Here is a 19,200-nt window from a genome sequence, read left to right on the forward strand (position 1 = left end):
GGATAAACACATGAGGGAGAAAGGAATCGAAGGATATGGTGATGGGGTGAGATGAAGAGGGGTGGGAGGAGGCTGGTGTGGAGCAGAAACACCGGCACGGAGCAGATGGGCCGAATGGCCTGTCTCTGTAACTTTGTTGAAGATACGATGTTGTACTGTGCAGTACCAGAGTCTGTCAAGAGAGGGAGCTGGGTGTCCATGGTGACGGGGCCTACGCTCAGTTCCTGACAGATTTCCACCAACTCTTGAGGCCTCTCTTGACTATTTAAATGTTTTGCTTCTCTCTATTTCGCTGTCCTCCTTCTCCGAAGGCGTTGAACCTCTCTGGGGCTGCTGCCTCAGGCTGAACAAGTCCTATTTCATATGGAGCTGAGCTTCCTCTCCACCAGCAAGAGCGTCTGTTTCCACCTCCGTCACGTCGCCCGTCTGCGCTCCTCTTCTTCCTCCTCTTCTTCCTCCCCTCCCCTCCTCCTTCCTCCACTTCTTCCTCCCCTCCCCTTCTTCCTCCACTTCTTCCATCCCTCCCCTCCCCTTCCCTCCGCCTCTTCTTCCTCCTTTTCTTCCTCCCCTTCCCTCCCCTCCTCCCATTCCCTTCTTCCTCCACTTTCTCCTTCCCTCTCCTTCCCTCCTCTTTTTCCTCCTCCTCTTCCTCCCCTCCTTCCTCCTCTCCCCTCACTCACTCCCCTCCCATATAGGGTGGATAAAGGGGAACCAGTAGACGTAGTGTATTTAGACTTCCAAAAGGCATTTGACAAGGTGCCACACAAAAGATTATTGCTTAAGATAAAAAATCACGGGATTGGGGGTAATATTCTGGCATGGATAGAGGATTGGCTATCTAACAGAAGGCAGAGAGTTGGGATAAATGGTTCATTCTCAGACTGGCAATCAGTAACTAGTGGTGTTCCGCAGGGGTCAGTGCTGGGTCCCCAACTCTTTACAATCTATATTAACGATTTGGAGGAGGGGACCGAGTGTAACATATCAAAGTTTGCAGATGATACTAAGATGGGAGGGAAAGTAGTGAGTGAGGAGGACATAAAAAACCTGCAAGGGGACATCCACAGGCTAAGTAAGTGGGCAGAGATTTGGCAGATGGAATACAATACTGGAAAGTGTGAGGTTATGCACTTTGGCAGGAAAAATCGTAGAGCAAGTTATTATCTTAATGGCAAGAAACTAGAAAGTACTGAAGTACAAAGGGATCTGGGGGTCCTGGTGCACGAAACTCAAAAGGTTAGTATGCAGGTGCAGCAAGTGATTAAGAAGGCCAATGGAATGTTGGCTTTCATTGCTAGGGGGATAGAATATAAAAATAGGGAGGTATTGCTTCAGTTGTACAAGGTATTGGTGAGACCGCACCTGGAATACTGCGTACAGTTTTGGTGTCCATACTTAAGAAAGGACATACTTGCTCTCGAGTCAGTACAAAGAAGGTTCACTCGGTTAATCCCGGGGATGAGAGGATGGACATATGAGGAGAGGTTGAGTAGATTGGGACTCTACTCATTGGAGTTCAGAAGAATGAGAGGCAATCTTATTGAAACATATAAGATTGTGAAGGGGTTGGATCGGGTGGATGCGGGGAAGATGTTCCCGATGATGGGTGAAACTAGAACTAGGGGGCATAGTCTTAGAATAAGGGGCTGCTCTTTCAAAACTGAGATGAGGAGGAACTACTTCACTCAGAGGGTGGTAGGTCCATGGAATATGCTGCACCAAAAAGCTGTAGAAGCTACATCATTACATAAATTTAAAACTGTTGTGTATGTAATATGTGTGCTACTTTGAACCTATGGACAGGACTGCACTACTTGTTGGGCGTAGTGATACGCAGTACCACTCCTGGCCATAGGGGTATAAATAGTACTGTGGGTACTGATCTCCCCTCAGTTCCCGCCTGTGGGCATGAAGTAAAGACCTATGTATAGTCCCTACCTCCAACCAGTAAAGACCTGTTGAGTTATACGTTTAAGTCTTTGTGTTAATTGTTCAATACAATACACATACTTAACACTGGCGACGAGTCAGGTTCTTACCCTGCGGCAGTTGAAGAGAGGTTTCAAACATCACCACCCCACTAGAAGCGACAGGCTTTAGGACTCTGAAGCCTCCATCAGCGACTGAGCACTGGAGTGCAGCAAACATCCTGACAGCTTCCAGCGACTGACAGAAGTCTTTCTGCAGTTTCCTTGTTCAACCTAGGTGCTGGGGTAAGCCGTGCAGTGTTGGCTGCAAAGACAGGGCTGGGGAAGTTGGAGAAGATAAGGGCGATCGCAATCCCTGATAAGAGCCGCGGTGAAACGCGCGAGCGGGTGAGCCAGAGGCCGGGAGCCGCTTCAAGTGCGAGGCGCAGCGCGGGCCAGCGATCGGAACCAAAGATAAGGGCCGCACTCGGGGGCTGAAGGGAGACGGCGTCGGGGGACGGGTGAAGACCGCCAAGCGCGGGAAAACCGCCATTTTGTGGGCGGAGGACGACGGCAAGAGCGGGAAGCCGCCATCTTTGATAACAAGTAAACAAAATAAAATCTGAGAAATTGCAAATCTACAATGCCTAAACACGGGAATATTAGCACCTTTGATAGTGACCTCGAAGATTGGGCCATATATGTTGAAAGAGTAAAAAATTATTGTAAGGCCAATAAAATTCATGACCAAGATAAAGCTCTAACATTATTAAATTTAATGGGTGCGAAGACATACGGGCAATTGAAACACCTGTTATCACCAGATGAACCGGCGGATAAGACGTTCGATGAGATTGTTACTGTCCTGAAAGATCATCTAAACCCCACGCCGCTGATGCTAGCGGAACGATTTAAATTTTACGACAGAAGGCAGCTACAGCATGAAAGCAATGCTGAATATTTGCTGGAATTGCGTAAATTAGCGAAATATTGCCAGTTTGGAACGGGACTGACAGATGCACTACGAGACAAATTTGTGTGTGGTTTATTTAAACAGGATACACAAAAGCGACTGCTCGAGGAGAATGAGCTGACGCTTGAGAAGGCGGTCACTATGGCAGCAGCACACGAAGCCGCAGCGAGAGGCACGGCAGTAATGCAGCTACGGTCACCGGAGCTCAGTGCACACAAATTGGGTGTGAGTTCTGGCAAATGTTATCGTTGTGGAAAGACAACGCATGATCAGAACCAGTGTTGGTTTAAAAACCAAGAATGTAGAACTTGTGGTAGGCTTGGACATATAGCTAGAGTATGCAGGTCAGGGAAGAAGACCAGCAACAAGAAGTCACCGCAAGGAAAATACGCAAAGGTACACAAGGTGACCGAACAGGAGTCCGATTCAGACGCTAGCAGTAATGAACTGGCTAGCTTAAGCTGTAATGAACTGGCTAGCTTAAGAGTACTCAACGCTGGTAAGGGTGCAGACCTCCAGACAATTTGGGTCACTCTTCAGATAGAAGGAGTCCAAGTAAAACTGGAATTGGACACTGGATCGGCATTGACGGTCATAAATAAGAAAGATTACGGAAAGTTATTCCAACATATTCCCCTACAGGATACGGGGATTATATTGAAAACATACACAGGGCAAAGAGTGTACCCCATCGGGAAAATAGAGGTTGCAGTGGTCCACAAGGGCGAAGACAGTCAAATAATGGACTTATATGTGATATCTGAAGGAGGTTCTCCACTACTAGGACGGGAGTGGATTAGGAAAATGAATATGGACTGGCATTTCCTACAAACAATAACGAGTGAGAACTCGGTGAAGATAGTCGGCCCAGACTCTGGAACGGATGATGGTAAGCCCAACTCAGGTGCAAAAGACAAAGTTTCAGCACAGAATTCCACTGAGCAACAACAACATAGTTTAACTGTGGATTCTGAGTCTGGCAAGTCTACTGATGTGCCCATTTCTGAGGGACACCGGGCTCGAACTCAACTCCATTTCAAACGACAACAGCAATTAGAACAAATGCTTCGCCGTTGTGAGCAAGAGTTGAATGCAACGAAAGAGTTCTTTGATATAGAGTTGGAGAATCTGGAAAGACAACAGAAGCAGCTGATGGAGAAAATGGAGCAGGAGCACACAAAACGTCTGGTGTCAGAGGAGTTAACGGTCAGCCAACTCCTGCATATGCTGAAGGACAGGACTCTGAAATGGGAAAAACTTGAACACGAACTTCAATATTCAAACGAGAGGGGTTCGGAGCTCTCAAAGGTTATTGGAAGAGCTGAGGTGGCAACACAGACTGAGATGACTGCAACAGAGCAGCCCTTGGATGCCAAAAGTACGCTGACTCACGTCAACGTAGAACAACAGACCGCTGAAACAGCTGCTCCGGTAGAGGGATTGAATAGTCCGATCAATCAATCTCCAAAAGAAGTTGAAGTAGTAAAATCTCAAATGAGGTCATTAGTAAACGACTTGCTGAAAGCCCAGAAAAAGCTGGATGAAGAGGTACGCATGAAGAAGTCTCTTCAGGAAAGATGTCTGGACTTGGAACAAAAGCTGGCTAACGCCCAGCTGGGTATGGAGGAAATAGAAGACCCTCTCGCTGGCCTAGATCAGGACGACACCGAATATTACTATGTCCTGTCCTGCCCAACTTGTAACTTCGACTCCCACCATACAGAAATCATGGAGGAGCACCGAAAGTCTACGGAACATCGGGAGAAGGTGGCTCTACTACGGAAAAAGGAGGGAGAGAAGGAGGAACTGCGCATGCAGCTGGCAGCTGACAGTGGAGCCCAGAGAGTCTCCAAGAGGCAGAAAAGGAAAAGTCGAAACAGAAGATGACCCATCTGAACCATTATTACCTCTACCAGATCACACACGTGGTCCCTCCGAACGGAGCCAATTCAGTTCGGAAGTTCAAACTGTTAAATCCATGGAAGGACTATTGAATGAGTCACTCCAGCAACGTGAACCGACTCCACCACAGAGATTGAATCTGTGAACTGTTTTCCGCAGAGACTGAATCTGTGATCTGTTTTGACATGAAGTTATCTATGTATCTATGTTATTCTGTTATGTAAACCTGAAGTTATACATGTATATATGTTATTACGTTATGTTAAATGGGGAGATGACTGTAAAGCTAGGAAGGGAGGAATGTTGTGTATGTAATATGTGTGCTACTTTGAACCTATGGACAGGACTGCACTACTTGTTGGGCGGAGTGATACGCAGTACCACTCCTGGCCATAGGGGTATAAATAGTACTGTGGGTACTGATCTCCCCTCAGTTCCCGCCTGTGGGCATGAAGTAAAGACCGATGTATAGTCCCTACCACCAACCAGTAAAGACCTGTTGAGTTATACGTTTAAGTCTTTGTGTTAATTGTTCAATACAATACACATACTTAACAAAAACAGAAATAGACAGTTTCCGAGAAGTAAAGGGAATTAAGGGTTACGGGGAGCGGGCAGGAATTTGGACATGAGTCTAGGTTTGGATCGGTCATGGCCCTGTGGGTAGCGGAGCGGGCCCAGGGGCCGTGTAGCCTGATCCTGCTCCTATTTCGTGTGTCTAATTCTGTTAGATTCAAGGAGATGGTTCTGTGATAGTGGATTGGCGGTTAGGATCAGATCAGCCATGATCTTATTGAATGGCGGAGCAGGCTCGAGGGGCCGATTGGCCTACTCCTGCTCCTATTTCTTATGTTCTTATGTTCTTATGTACACTGTCCCCATCAAACACTCCAGGGCAGGTACAGCATGGGTTAGATACAGAGCGAATCTCCCTCGACACTGTCCAATCAAACACTCCCAGAGCAGATACAGCACGGGTTAGATACAGAGTAGAGCTCCCTCTAAACTGTCCCATCGAACACTCCCAGTGCAGGTACAGCACGGGTTAGATACAGAGTAAATCTCCATCTACACTGTCCCATCGAACACTCCCAGTGCAGGTACAGCACGGGTTAGATACAGAGTAAAGCTCCCTCTATACTGTCCCCATCAAACACTCCCAGGGCAGGTACAGCACGGGTTAGATACAGAGTAAAGCTCCCTCTACACTGTCCCATCAAACACTCCCAGGGCAGGTAGAGCACGTGTTAGATACAGAGTAAAGCTCCCTCTACACTGTCCCATCGAACACTCCCAGTGCAGGGACAGCACGAGTTAGATTCAGAGTAAAGCTCCCTCTACACTGTCCCATCAAACACTCCCAGGGCAGGTACAGCACGGGGTTAGATACAGAATAAAGCTCCATCTACGCTGTCCCATCAAACACTCCCAGGGCAGGTACAGCACAGGTTAGATACGGAGTAAATCTCCCTCGACACTGTCCCATCAAACACTCCCAGAGCAGGTACAGCATGGGATACATACAGAGTAAAGCTCCCTCGACACTGTCCCATCAAACACTCCCAGAGCAGGTACAGCACGGGTTAGATACAGAGTAAAGCTCCCTCTACACTGTCCCCATCAAACACTCCCAGGGCAGGTACAGCACGAGTTAGATACAGAGTAAATCTCCCTCGACACTGTCCCATCAAACACTCCCAGAGCAGGTACAGCACGGATTAAATACAGAGTAAATCTCCCTCTACACTGTCGCATCAAACACTCCCAGAGCAGATACAGCACGGGTTAGATACAGAGTAAAGCTCCCTCTAAACTGTCCCATCAAACACTCCCAGGGCAGGTACAGCACGGATTAGATACAGATTAAATCTCCATCTACACTGTCCCATCGAACACTCCCAGTGCAGGTACAGCACGAGTTAGATTCAGAGTAAAGCTCCCTCTACACTGTCCCATCAAACACTCCCAGGGCAGGTACAGCACGGGTTAGATACAGAGTAAAGCTCCCTCTGCACTGTCCCATCAAACACTCCCAGGGCAGGTACAGCACAGGTTAGATACAGAGTAAAGCTCCCTCTGCACTGTCCCGGTCAAACACTCCCAGGGCAGGTACAGCACGGTGTTAGATACAGAGTAAAGCTCCCTCTACACTGTCCCATCAAACAATCCCAGGGCAGGTACAGCATGGGTTAGATACAGAGCAAAGCTCCCTCTACACTGTCCCCATCAAACACACCCAGGGCAGGTACAGCACGGGTTAGATACAGAGTAAAGCTCCCTCTACAGTCCCATCAAACACTCCCAGGGCAGGTACAGCACGGGGTTAGATACAGAGTAGAGCTCCCTCTACACTGTCCCATCAATCATACCCAGGGCAGGTACAGCACGGGTTAGATACAGAGTAAAGCTCCCTCTACACTGTCCCATCAAAGACTCCCAGGGCAGGTACAGCATGGCTTAGATACAGAGTAAAGCTCCCTCTACACTGTCGCCGTCAAACACTCCCAATGCAGATAGAGCACGGGTTAGATACAGAGTAAAGCTCCCTCTGCACGGTCCCCATCAAACACTCCCAGGGCAGGTACAGCACAGGTTAGGTACAGAGCAAAGCACCCTCTACAGTCCCATCAAACACTCCCAGGGCAGGTACAGCACGGGTAAGACAAAGAGTAAAGCTACCTCTACACTGTCCCATCAAACACTCCCAGGGCTGGTATAGCACGGGTTAGATACAGAGTAAAGCTCCCTCGACACTGTCCCATCAAACACACCCAGGGCAGGTACAGCACGGGTTAGATACAGAGTAAAGCTCCCTCTACACTGTCCCATCAAACACTTCCAGGGCAGGTACTGCACTGGTTAGATACAGAGTAAAGCTCCCTCTACACTGTCCCATCAAACACTCCCAGGGCAGGTACAGCACGGGTTAGATACAGAATAAAGCTCCCTCTACACTGTCCCGTCAAACACTCCCAGGGCAGGTACAGCACGGGTTAGATACAGAATAAAGCTCCCTCTACACTGTCCCCATGAAACACTCCCAGGGCAGGTACAGCACGGGTTAGATACAGAGTAAAGCTCCCTCTGCACTGACCCATCAAACACTCCCAGGGCAGGTACAGCACGGGTTAGATAAAGAGTAAAGCTCCTTCTACCCCGTCCCATCAAACACACCCAAAGCAGGTACAGCACGGGGTTAGATACAGAGTAGAGCTCCCTCTACACTGTCCCATCAATCACTCCCAGGGCAGGTACAGCACGGGTTAGATACAGAGTAAAGTTCCCTCTACACTGTCCCATCAAACACTCCCAGGGCAGGTACAGCACGGGTTAGACACAGAGTAAAGCTCCCTCTACACTGTCCCATCAAACACTCCCAGGGCAGGTACAGCACGTGGTTAGAAACAGAGTAAAGCTCCCTCCACACTGTCCCATCAAACAATCCCAGGGCAGGTACAGCACAGGTTAGATACAGAGTAAAGCTCCCTCGACACTGTCCCATCAAACACTCCCAGGGCAGGTACAGCACGGGTGAAATACAGAGTAAAGCTCCCTCTACACTGTCCCATCAAACACTCCCAGGGCAGGTACAGCACGGGTTAGATACCGAGTAAAGCTCCCTCTGCACTGTCCCATCAGAAACTCCCAGGGCAGGTACAGCACAGGTTAGATACAGAGTAAAGCTCCCTCTACACTGTCCCATCAAACACTCGCAGGGCAGGTACAGCACGGGTTAGATACAGAGTAAAGCTCCCTCTACACTGTCCCATCAAACACTCCCAGGGCAGGTACAGCACGGGTTAGATACAGAGTAAAGCTCCCTCTTCACTATCCCATCAAACACTCCCAGAGCAGGTACAGCACGGGTTAGATACAGAGGAAAGCTCCCTCTACACTGTACCATCAAACACTGCCAGGGCAGGTACAGCACGGGTTAGATACAGAGTAAAGCTCCCTCTAAACTGTCCCATCAAACACTCCCAGGGCAGGTACAGTACGGGGTTAGATACAGAGTAAAGCTCCCACTATACTGTCCCCATCAAACACTCCCAGGGCAGGTACAGCTCGGGTTAGATACAGAGTAAAGCTCCCTCTGCACTGTCCCGGTCAAACACTCCCAGGGCAGGTACAGCACGGGGTTAGATACAGAGTAAAGCTCCCTCCACATTGTCCCGTCAAACACTCCCAGGGCAGGTACAGCACAGGTTAGATACAGAGAAAAGCTCCCTCTACACTGTCCCATCAAACACTCCCAGGGCAGGTACAGCACGGGTTAGATACAGAGTAAAGCTCCCTCTACAGTCCCATCAAACACTCCCAGGGCAGGTACAGCACGAGTTAGATTCAGAGTAAAGCTCCCTCTACACTGTCCCATCAAACACTCCCAGGGCAGGTACAGCACGGGGTTAGATACAGAATAAAGCTCCATCTACGCTGTCCCATCAAACACTCCCAGGGCAGGTACAGCACAGGTTAGATACGGAGTAAATCTCCCTCGACACTGTCCCATCAAACACTCCCAGAGCAGGTACAGCATGGGATACATACAGAGTAAAGCTCCCTCGACACTGTCCCATCAAACACTCCCAGAGCAGGTACAGCACGGGTTAGATACAGAGTAAAGCTCCCTCTACACTGTCCCCATCAAACACTCCCAGGGCAGGAACAGCACGGGTTAGATACAGAGTAAATCTCCCTCGACACTGTCCCATCAAACACTCCCAGAGCAGGTACAGCACAGATTAAATACAGAGTAAATCTCCCTCTACACTGTCGCATCAAACACTCCCAGAGCAGATACAGCACGGGTTAGATACAGAGTAAAGCTCCCTCTAAACTGTCCCATCAAACACTCCCAGGGCAGGTACAGCACGGATTAGATACAGATTAAATCTCCATCTACACTGTCCCATCGAACACTCCCAGTGCAGGTACAGCACGAGTTAGATTCAGAGTAAAGCTCCCTCTACACTGTCCCATCAAACACTCCCAGGGCAGGTACAGCACGGGTTAGATACAGAGTAAAGCTCCCTCTGCACTGTCCCATCAAACACTCCCAGGGCAGGTACAGCACAGGTTAGGTACAGAGCAAAGCACCCTCTACAGTCCCATCAAACACTCCCAGGGCAGGTACAGCACGGGTAAGATAAAGAGTAAAGCTACCTCTACACTGTCCCATCAAACACTCCCAGGGCTGGTATAGCACGGGTTAGATACAGAGTAAAGCTCCCTCGACACTGTCCCATCAAACACACCCAGGGCAGGTACAGCACAGGTTAGATACAGAGTAAAGCTCCCTCTACACTGTCCCATCAAACACTCCCAGGGCAGGTACTGCACTGGTTAGATACAGAATAAAGCTCCCTCGACAGTCCCATCAAACACTCCCAGGGCAGGTACAGCACGGGTTAGATACAGAATAAAGCTCCCTCTACACTGTCCCCATGAAACACTCCCAGGGCAGGTACAGCACGGGTTAGATACAGAGTAAAGCTCCCTCTGCACTGACCCATCAAACACTCCCAGGGCAGGTACAGCCCGGGTTAGATAAAGAGTAAAGCTCCCTCTACCCCGTCCCATCAAACACACCCAAAGCAGGTACAGCACGGGGTTACATACAGAGTAGAGCTCCCTCTACACTGTCCCATCAATCACTCCCAGGGCAGGTACAGCACGGGTTAGATACAGAGTAAAGTTCCCTCTACACTGTCCCATCAAACACTCCCAGGGCAGGTACAGCACGGGTTAGACACAGAGTAAAGCTCCCTCTACACTGTCCCATCAAACACTCCCAGGGCAGGTACAGCACGTGGTTAGAAACAGAGTAAAGCTCCCTCCACACTGTCCCATCAAACAATCCCAGGGCAGGTACAGCACAGGTTAGATACAGAGTAAAGCTCCCTCGACACTGTCCCATCAAACACTCCCAGGGCAGGTACAGCACGGGTGAAATACAGAGTAAAGCTCCCTCTACACTGTCCCATCAAACACTCCCAGGGCAGGTACAGCACGGGTTAGATACCGAGTAAAGCTCCCTCTGCACTGTCCCATCAGAAACTCCCAGGGCAGGTACAGCACAGGTTAGATACAGAGTAAAGCTCCCTCTACACTGTCCCATCAAACACTCGCAGGGCAGGTACAGCACGGGTTAGATACAGAGTAAAGCTCCCTCTACACTGTCCCATCAAACACTCCCAGGGCAGGTACAGCACGGGTTAGATACAGAGTAAAGCTCCCTCTTCACTGTCCCATCAAACACTCCCAGAGCAGGTACAGCACGGGTTAGATACAGAGGAAAGCTCCCTCTACACTGTACCATCAAACACTGCCAGGGCAGGTACAGCACGGGTTAGATACAGAGTAAAGCTCCCTCTAAACTGTCCCATCAAACACTCCCAGGGCAGGTACAGCACGGGGTTAGATCCAGACTAAAGCTCCCTCTGCACTGTCCCGGTCAAACACTCCCAGGGCAGGTACAGCACGGGGTTAGATACAGAGAAAGCTCCCTCCACATTGTCCCGTCAAACACTCCCAGGGCAGGTACAGCACAGGTTAGATACAGAGAAAAGCTCCCTCTACACTGTCCCATCAAACACTCCCAGGGCAGGTACAGCACGGGTTAGATACAGAGTAAAGCTCCCTCTACAGTCCCATCAAACACTCCCAGGGCAGGTACAGCACGAGTTAGATTCAGAGTAAAGCTCCCTCTACACTGTCCCATCAAACACTCCCAGGGCAGGTACAGCACGGGGTTAGATACAGAATAAAGCTCCATCTACGCTGTCCCATCAAACACTCCCAGGGCAGGTACAGCACAGGTTAGATACGGAGTAAATCTCCCTCGACACTGTCCCATCAAACACTCCCAGAGCAGGTACAGCATGGGATACATACAGAGTAAAGCTCCCTCGACACTGTCCCATCAAACACTCCCAGAGCAGGTACAGCACGGGTTAGATACAGAGTAAAGCTCCCTCTACACTGTCCCCATCAAACACTCCCAGGGCAGGTACAGCACGGGTTAGATACAGAGTAAATCTCCCTCGACACTGTCCCATCAAACACTCCCAGAGCAGGTACAGCACGGATTAAATACAGAGTAAATCTCCCTCTACACTGTCGCATCAAACACTCCCAGAGCAGATACAGCACGGGTTAGATACAGAGTAAAGCTCCCTCTAAACTGTCCCATCAAACACTCCCAGGGCAGGTACAGCACGGATTAGATACAGATTAAATCTCCATCTACACTGTCCCATCGAACACTCCCAGTGCAGGTACAGCACGAGTTAGATTCAGAGTAAAGCTCCCTCTACACTGTCCCATCAAACACTCCCAGGGCAGGTACAGCACGGGTTAGATACAGAGTAAAGCTCCCTCTGCACTGTCCCATCAAACACTCCCAGGGCAGGTACAGCACAGGTTAGATACAGAGTAAAGCTCCCTCTGCATTGTCCCGGTCAAACACTCCCAGGGCAGGTACAGCACGGTGTTAGATACAGAGTAAAGCTCCCTCTACACTGTCCCATCAAACAATCCCAGGGCAGGTACAGCATGGGTTAGATACAGAGCAAAGCTCCCTCTACACTGTCCCCATCAAACACACCCAGGGCAGGTACAGCACGGGTTAGATACAGAGTAAAGCTCCCTCTACAGTCCCATCAAACACTCCCAGGGCAGGTACAGCACGGGGTTAGATACAGAGTAGCGCTCCCTCTACACTGTCCCATCAATCATACCCAGGGCAGGTACAGCACGGGTTAGATACAGAGTAAAGCTCCCTCTACACTGTCCCATCAAAGACTCCCAGGGCAGGTACAGCACGTGTTAGACACAGAGTAAAGCTCCCTCTCCACTGTCCCATCAAACACTCCCCGGGCTGGTACAGCATGGGTTAGATACAGAGTAAGGCTCCCTCTGCACTGTCCCCATCAAACACTACCAGGGCAGGTACAGGTCAGAAACAGAGTAAAGCTCCCTCTACACTGTCCCATCAAACACTCCGAGGGCAGGTACAGCATGGCTTAGATACAGAGTAAAGCTCCCTCTACACTGTCGCCGTCAAAGACACCCAATGCAGATAGAGCACGGCTTAGATACAGAGTAAAGCTCCCTCTGCACGGTCCCCGTCAAACACTCCCAGGGCAGGTACAGCACAGGTTAGGTACAGAGCAAAGCACCCTCTACAGTCCCATCAAACACTCCCAGGGCAGGTACAGCACGGGTAAGATAAAGAGTAAAGCTACCTCTACACTGTCCCATCAAACACTCCCAGGGCTGGTATAGCATGGGTTAGATACAGAGTAAAGCTCCCTCGACACTGTCCCATCAAACACACCCAGGGCAGGTACAGCACGGGTTAGATACAGAGTAAAGCTCCCTCTACACTGTCCCATCAAACACTCCCAGGGCAGGTACTGCACTGGTTAGATACAGAGTAAAGCTCCCTCTACAGTCCCATCAAACACTCCCAGGGCAGGTACAGCACGGGTTAGATACAGAATAAAGCTCCCTCTACACTGTCCCCATGAAACACTCCCAGGGCAGTACAGCACGGGTTAGATACAGAGTAAAGCTCCCTCTGCACTGACCCATCAAACACTCCCAGGGCAGGTACAGCACGGGTTAGATAAAGAGTAAAGCTCCCTCTACCCCGTCCCATCAAACACACCCAAAGCAGGTACAGCACGGGGTTAGATACAGAGTAGAGCTCCCTCTACACTGTCCCATCAATCACTCCCAGGGCAGGTACAGCACGGGTTAGATACAGAGTAAATTTCCCTCTACACTGTCCCATCAAACACTCCTAGGGCAGGTACAGCACGGGTTAGAGACAGAGTAAAGCTCCCTCTACACTGTCCCATCAAACACTCCCAGGGCAGGTACAGCACGTGGTTAGAAACAGAGTAAAGCTCCCTCCACACTGTCCGATCAAACAATCCCAGGGCAGGTACAGCACAGGTTAGATACAGAGTAAAGCTCCCTCGACACTGTCCCATCAAACACTCCCAGGGCAGGTACAGCACGGGTGAAATACAGAGTAAAGCTCCCTCTACACTGTCCCATCAAACACTCCCAGGGCAGGTACAGCACGGGTTAGATACCGAGTAAAGCTCCCTCTGCGCTGTCCCATCAGAAACTCCCAGGGCAGGTACAGCACAGGTTAGATACAGAGTAAAGCTGCCTCTACACTGTCCCATCAAACACTCCCAGGGCAGGTACAGCACGGGTTAGATACAGAGTAAAGCTCCCTCTACACTGTCCCCATCAAACACTCCCAGGGCAGGTACAGCACGGCTTAGATACAGAGTAAAGCTCCCTCTACACTGTCCCCATCAAACACTCCCAGGGCAGGTACAGCACGGGTTAGAAACAGAGTAAAGCACCCTCTACACTGTCCCATCAAACACTCCCAGGGCAGGTACAGCATGGGTGAGATACAGAGTAAAGCTCCCTCTACACTGTCCCATCAAACACTCGCAGGGCAGGTACAGCACGGGTTAGATACAGAGTAAAGCTCCCTCTACACTTTCCCATCAAACACTCCCAGGGCAGGTACAGCACGGGTTAGATACAGAGTAAAGCTCCCTCTTCACTGTCCCATCAAACACTCCCAGAGCAGGTACAGCACGGGTTAGATACAGAGGAAAGCTCCCTCTACACTGTACCATCAAACACTGCCAGGGCAGGTACAGCACGGGTTAGATACAGAGTAAAGCTCCCTTTAACTGTCCCATCAAACACTCCCAGGGCAGGTACAGCACGGGGTTAGATACAGAGTAAAGCTCCCACTACACTGTCCCCATCAAACACTCCCAGGGCAGGTACAGCTCGGGTTAGATACAGAGTAAAGCTCCCTCTGCACTGTCCCGGTCAAACACTCCCAGGGCAGGTACAGCACGGGGTTAGATACAGAGTAAAGCTCCCTCCACATTGTCCCGTCAAACACTCCCAGGGCAGGTACAGCACAGGTTAGATACAGAGTAAAGCTCCCTCTACACTGTCCCATCAAACACTCCCAGGGCAGGTACAGCACGGGTTAGATACAGAGTAAAGCTCCCTCTGCAGTCCCATCAAACACTCCCAGGGCAGGTACAGCACGGGGTTAGATACAGAGTGGACCTCCCTCTACACTGTCCCATCAATCACACCCAGGGCAGGTACAGCACGGGTTAGATACAGAGTAAAGCTCCCTCTACACTGTCCCATCAAAGACTCCCAGGGCAGGTACAGCACATGTTAGACACAGGGTAAAGCTCCCTCTACACTGTCCCATCAAACACTCCCCGGGCTGGTACAGCATGGGTTAGATACAGAGTAAGGCTCCCTCTGCACTGTCCCCATCAAACCCTACCAGGGCAGGTACAGGTCAGAAACAGAGTAAAGCTCCCTCTACACTGTCCCATCAAAAACTCCGAGGGCAGGTACAGCATGGCTTAGATACAGAGTAAAGCTCCCTTTACACTGTCGCCGTCAAACACTCCCAATGCAGATAGAGCACGGGTTAGATACAGAGTAAAGCTCCCTCGACACTGTCCCATCAAACACTCCCAGGGCAGGTACAGCACGGGTTAGATACAGAGTAAAGCTCCCTCTACACTGTCCCATCAAACACTCCCAGGGCAGGTGAAGCACGGGTTAGATACAGAGTAAAGCTCCCGAAACAATGTCCCATCAAACACTCCCAGGGCAGGTACAGCACGGGGTTAGATACAGAGTGAAGCTCCCTCAACACTGTCCCATCAAACACTCCCAGGGCAGGGACAGCACGGGTTAGATACAGAGTAAAACTCCCTCTACACTGTCCCATCAAACACTCCCAGGGCAGGTACAGCACGGGTTAGATACAGAGTAAAGCTCCCACTACACTGTCCCCATCAAACACTCCAAGGGCAGGTACAGCACGGGGTTAGATACAGAGTAAAGCTCCCTCTACACTGTCCCATCAAGCACTCCCAGGGCAGGCACAGCACGGGTTAGATACAGAGTAAAGCTCCCTCTACACTGTCCCATCAAACACTCCCAGGGCAGGTACAGCACGGGGTTAGATACAGAGTAAAGCTCCCTCTACACTGTCCCATCAAACACTCCCAGGGCAGGTACAGCACGGGTTAGATACAGAGTAAAGCTCCCCCTACACTGTCCCCATGAAACACTCCCAGGGCAGGTACAGCACGGGTTAGATACAGAGTAAAGCTCCCTTTTCACTGTCCCATCAAACACTCCCAGAGCAGGTACAGCACGGGTTAGATACAGAGGAAAGCTCCCTCTGCACTGTACTATCAAACACTGCCAGGGCAGGTACAGCACGGGTTAGATACAGAGTAAAGCTCCCTCTAAACTGTCCCATCAAACATTCCCAGGGCAGGTACAGCACGGGGTTAGATACAGAGTAAAGCTCCCACTACACTGTCCCCATCAAACAATCCCAGGGCAGGTACAGCTCTGGTTAGATACAGAGTAAAGCTCCCTCTACACTGTCCCGTCAAACACTACCAGGGCAGTTCCAGCACGGGTTAGATACAGAGTGAATCTCCCTCTACACTGTCCCATCAAACACTCCCAGGGCAGGTACAGCACGGGTTAGATACAGAGTAAAGCTCACTCTACACTGTCCCAACAAACAATCCCAGGGCAGGTACAGCACGGGTTAGATTCAGAGTAAAGCTCCCTCTACACTGTCCCATCAAACAATCCCAGGGCAGGTACAGTACGGGTTAGATACAGATTAAAGCTCACTCTACACTGTCCCGTCAAACACTCCCAGGGCAGATACAGCACAGGTTAGATACAGAGTAAAGCTCCCTCTACACTGTCCCGTGAAACACTCCCAGGGCAGGTGCAGCATGGGTTAGATGCAGAGTAAAGCTCCCTCTACACTGTCCTATCAAACACTCCCAGGGCAGGTACAGCACGGGTTAGATACAGAGTAAAGCTCCCTCTACACTGTCCCCATCAAACACTCCCAGGGCAGGTACAGCACGGGTTAGGTACAGAGTAAAGCTCCCTCTACACTGTCCCATCAAACAATCCCAGGGCAGGTAGAGCACGGGTTCGATACAGAGTAAAGCTCCCTCTACACTGTCCTGTCAAACACTCCCAGGGCAGGTACAGCACGGGTTAGACACAGAGTAAAGCTCCCTCTACACTGTCCCATTAAACACTCCCAGGGCAGGTACAGCACGGGTTAGATGCAGAGTAAAGCTCCCTCTACCCTGTCCCATCAAACACTCCCAGGGCTGGTGCAGCACGGGTTAGATACAGAGTAAAGCTCCCTCTACACTGTCCCATCAAACAATCCCAGGGCAGGTACAGCACGGGTTAGATACAGGGTAAAGCTGCCTCTACACTGTCCCGTCAAACAATCCCAGGGCAGATACAGCACAGGTTAGATACAGAGTAAAGTTCCCTCTGCACTGTCCCATCAAACACTCCCAGGGCAGGCACAGCACGGGTTAGATACAGAGTAAAGCTCCCTCTACACTGTCCCGTCAAATACTCCCAGGGCAGGTACAGCACGGGTTAGATACAGAGCAAAGCTCCCTCTAAACTGTCCCATCAAACACTCCCAGGGCAGGTATAGCACGGCTTAGATACAGAGTATAGCTCCCTCTACACTGTCCCATCAAACACTCCCAGGGCAGGTGCAGCACGGGTTAGATACAGAGTAAAGCTCCCTCTAAACTGTCCCATCAAACACTCCCAGGGCAGGTGCAGCACGGGTTAGATACAGAGTAAAGCTCCCTCTACACTGTCCCGTCAAATACTCCCAGGGCAGGTACAGCACGGGTTAGATACAGAGCAAAGCTCCCTGGATACTGTCCCATCAAACACTCCCAGGGCAGGTGCAGCACGGGTTAGATAGAGAGTAAAGCTCCCTCTACACTGTCCCATCAAACACTCCCAGGGCAGGTATAGCACGGCTAAAATACAGAGTAAAGCGCCCTCTACACTGTCCTGTGAAACACTCCCAGGGCAGGTACAGCACGGGTTAGATACAGAGCAAAGCTCCCTCTACACTGTCCCATCAAACACTCCCAGGGCAGGTACAGCACGGGTTAGAGACAGAGTAAAGCTCCCTCTACACTGTCCCATCAAACACTCCCAGGGCAGATACAGCACACGTTAGATACAGAGTAAAGCTCCCTCCACACTGTCCCGTCAAAAACTCCCAGGGGAGGTACAGCACAGGTTAGATACAGAGTAAAGCTCCCTCTACACTGTCCCGTCAAACACTCCCAGGGCAGGTATAGCACGGGTTAGATACAGAGTAAAGCTCCCTCTACACTGTCCCGTCAAACACTCCCAGGGCTGGTATAGCACGGGTTAGATACAGAGTGAAGCTCCCTCTACACTGTCCCATCAAACACTCCCAGGGCAGATACAGCACAGGTTATATACAGAGTAAAGCTCCCTCTACAGTGTCCCGTCAAACACTCCCAGGGCAGGTACAGCACGGGTTAGAAACAGAGTAAAGCTCCCTCTACACTGTCCCTTCAAATACTCCCAGGGCAGGTACAGCACGGGTTAGATACAGAGTAAAGCTCCCTCGACACTGTCCCGTCAAACACTCCCTGGGCAGATACAGCACAGGTTAGATACAGAGTAAAGCGCCCTCTACACTGTCCCGTCAAACACTCCCAGGGCAGGTACAGCACGGGTTAGATACAGAGTAAAGCTCCCTCTGCACTGTCCAATCAAACACTCCCAGGGCAGGTACAGCACGGGTTAGATACAGAGTAAAGCTCCCTCTACACTGTCCCATCAAACACTCCCAGGGCAGGTACAGCACGGGTTAGATACAGAGTAAAGCTCCCTCTACACTGTCCCGTCAAATACTCCCAGGGCAGGTACAGCACGGGTTAGATACAGAGTAAAGCTCCCTCGACACTGTCCCGTCAAACACTCCCAGGGCAGATACAGCACAGGTTAGATACAGAGTAAAGCTCCCTCTACACTGTCCCATCAAACACTCCCAGGGCAGATACAGCACGGGTTAGATACAGAGTAAAGCTCCCTCTACACTGTCCCGTCAAACACTCCCAGGGCAGTTACAGCACGGGTTAGATACAGAGTAAAGCTCCCTCTGCACTGTCCAATCAAACACTCCCAGGGCAGGTACAGCACGGGTTAGATACAGAGTAAAGCTCCCTCTACACTGTCACGTCAAACACTCCCAGGGCAGATACAGCACAGGTTAGATACAGAGTAAAGCTCCCTCTACACTGTCCCGTCAAACACTCCCAGGGCAGGTACAGCACGGGTTAGATACAGAGTAAAGCTTCATCTACACCGTCCCTTCAAACACTCCCAGGGCAGGTACAGCACGGGTTAGATACAGAGTAAAGCTCCCTGTACACTGTTCCGTCAAACACTCCCAGGGCAGGTACAGCACGGGTTAGATACAGAGTAAAGCTC

Source organism: Somniosus microcephalus, unplaced genomic scaffold (assembly GCF_052327205.1).
Source record: "Somniosus microcephalus isolate GS21.2 unplaced genomic scaffold, FLI_Smic_1.0 unresolved_chr7, whole genome shotgun sequence".
Classification (NCBI taxonomy): Eukaryota; Metazoa; Chordata; class Chondrichthyes; order Squaliformes; family Somniosidae; genus Somniosus; species Somniosus microcephalus.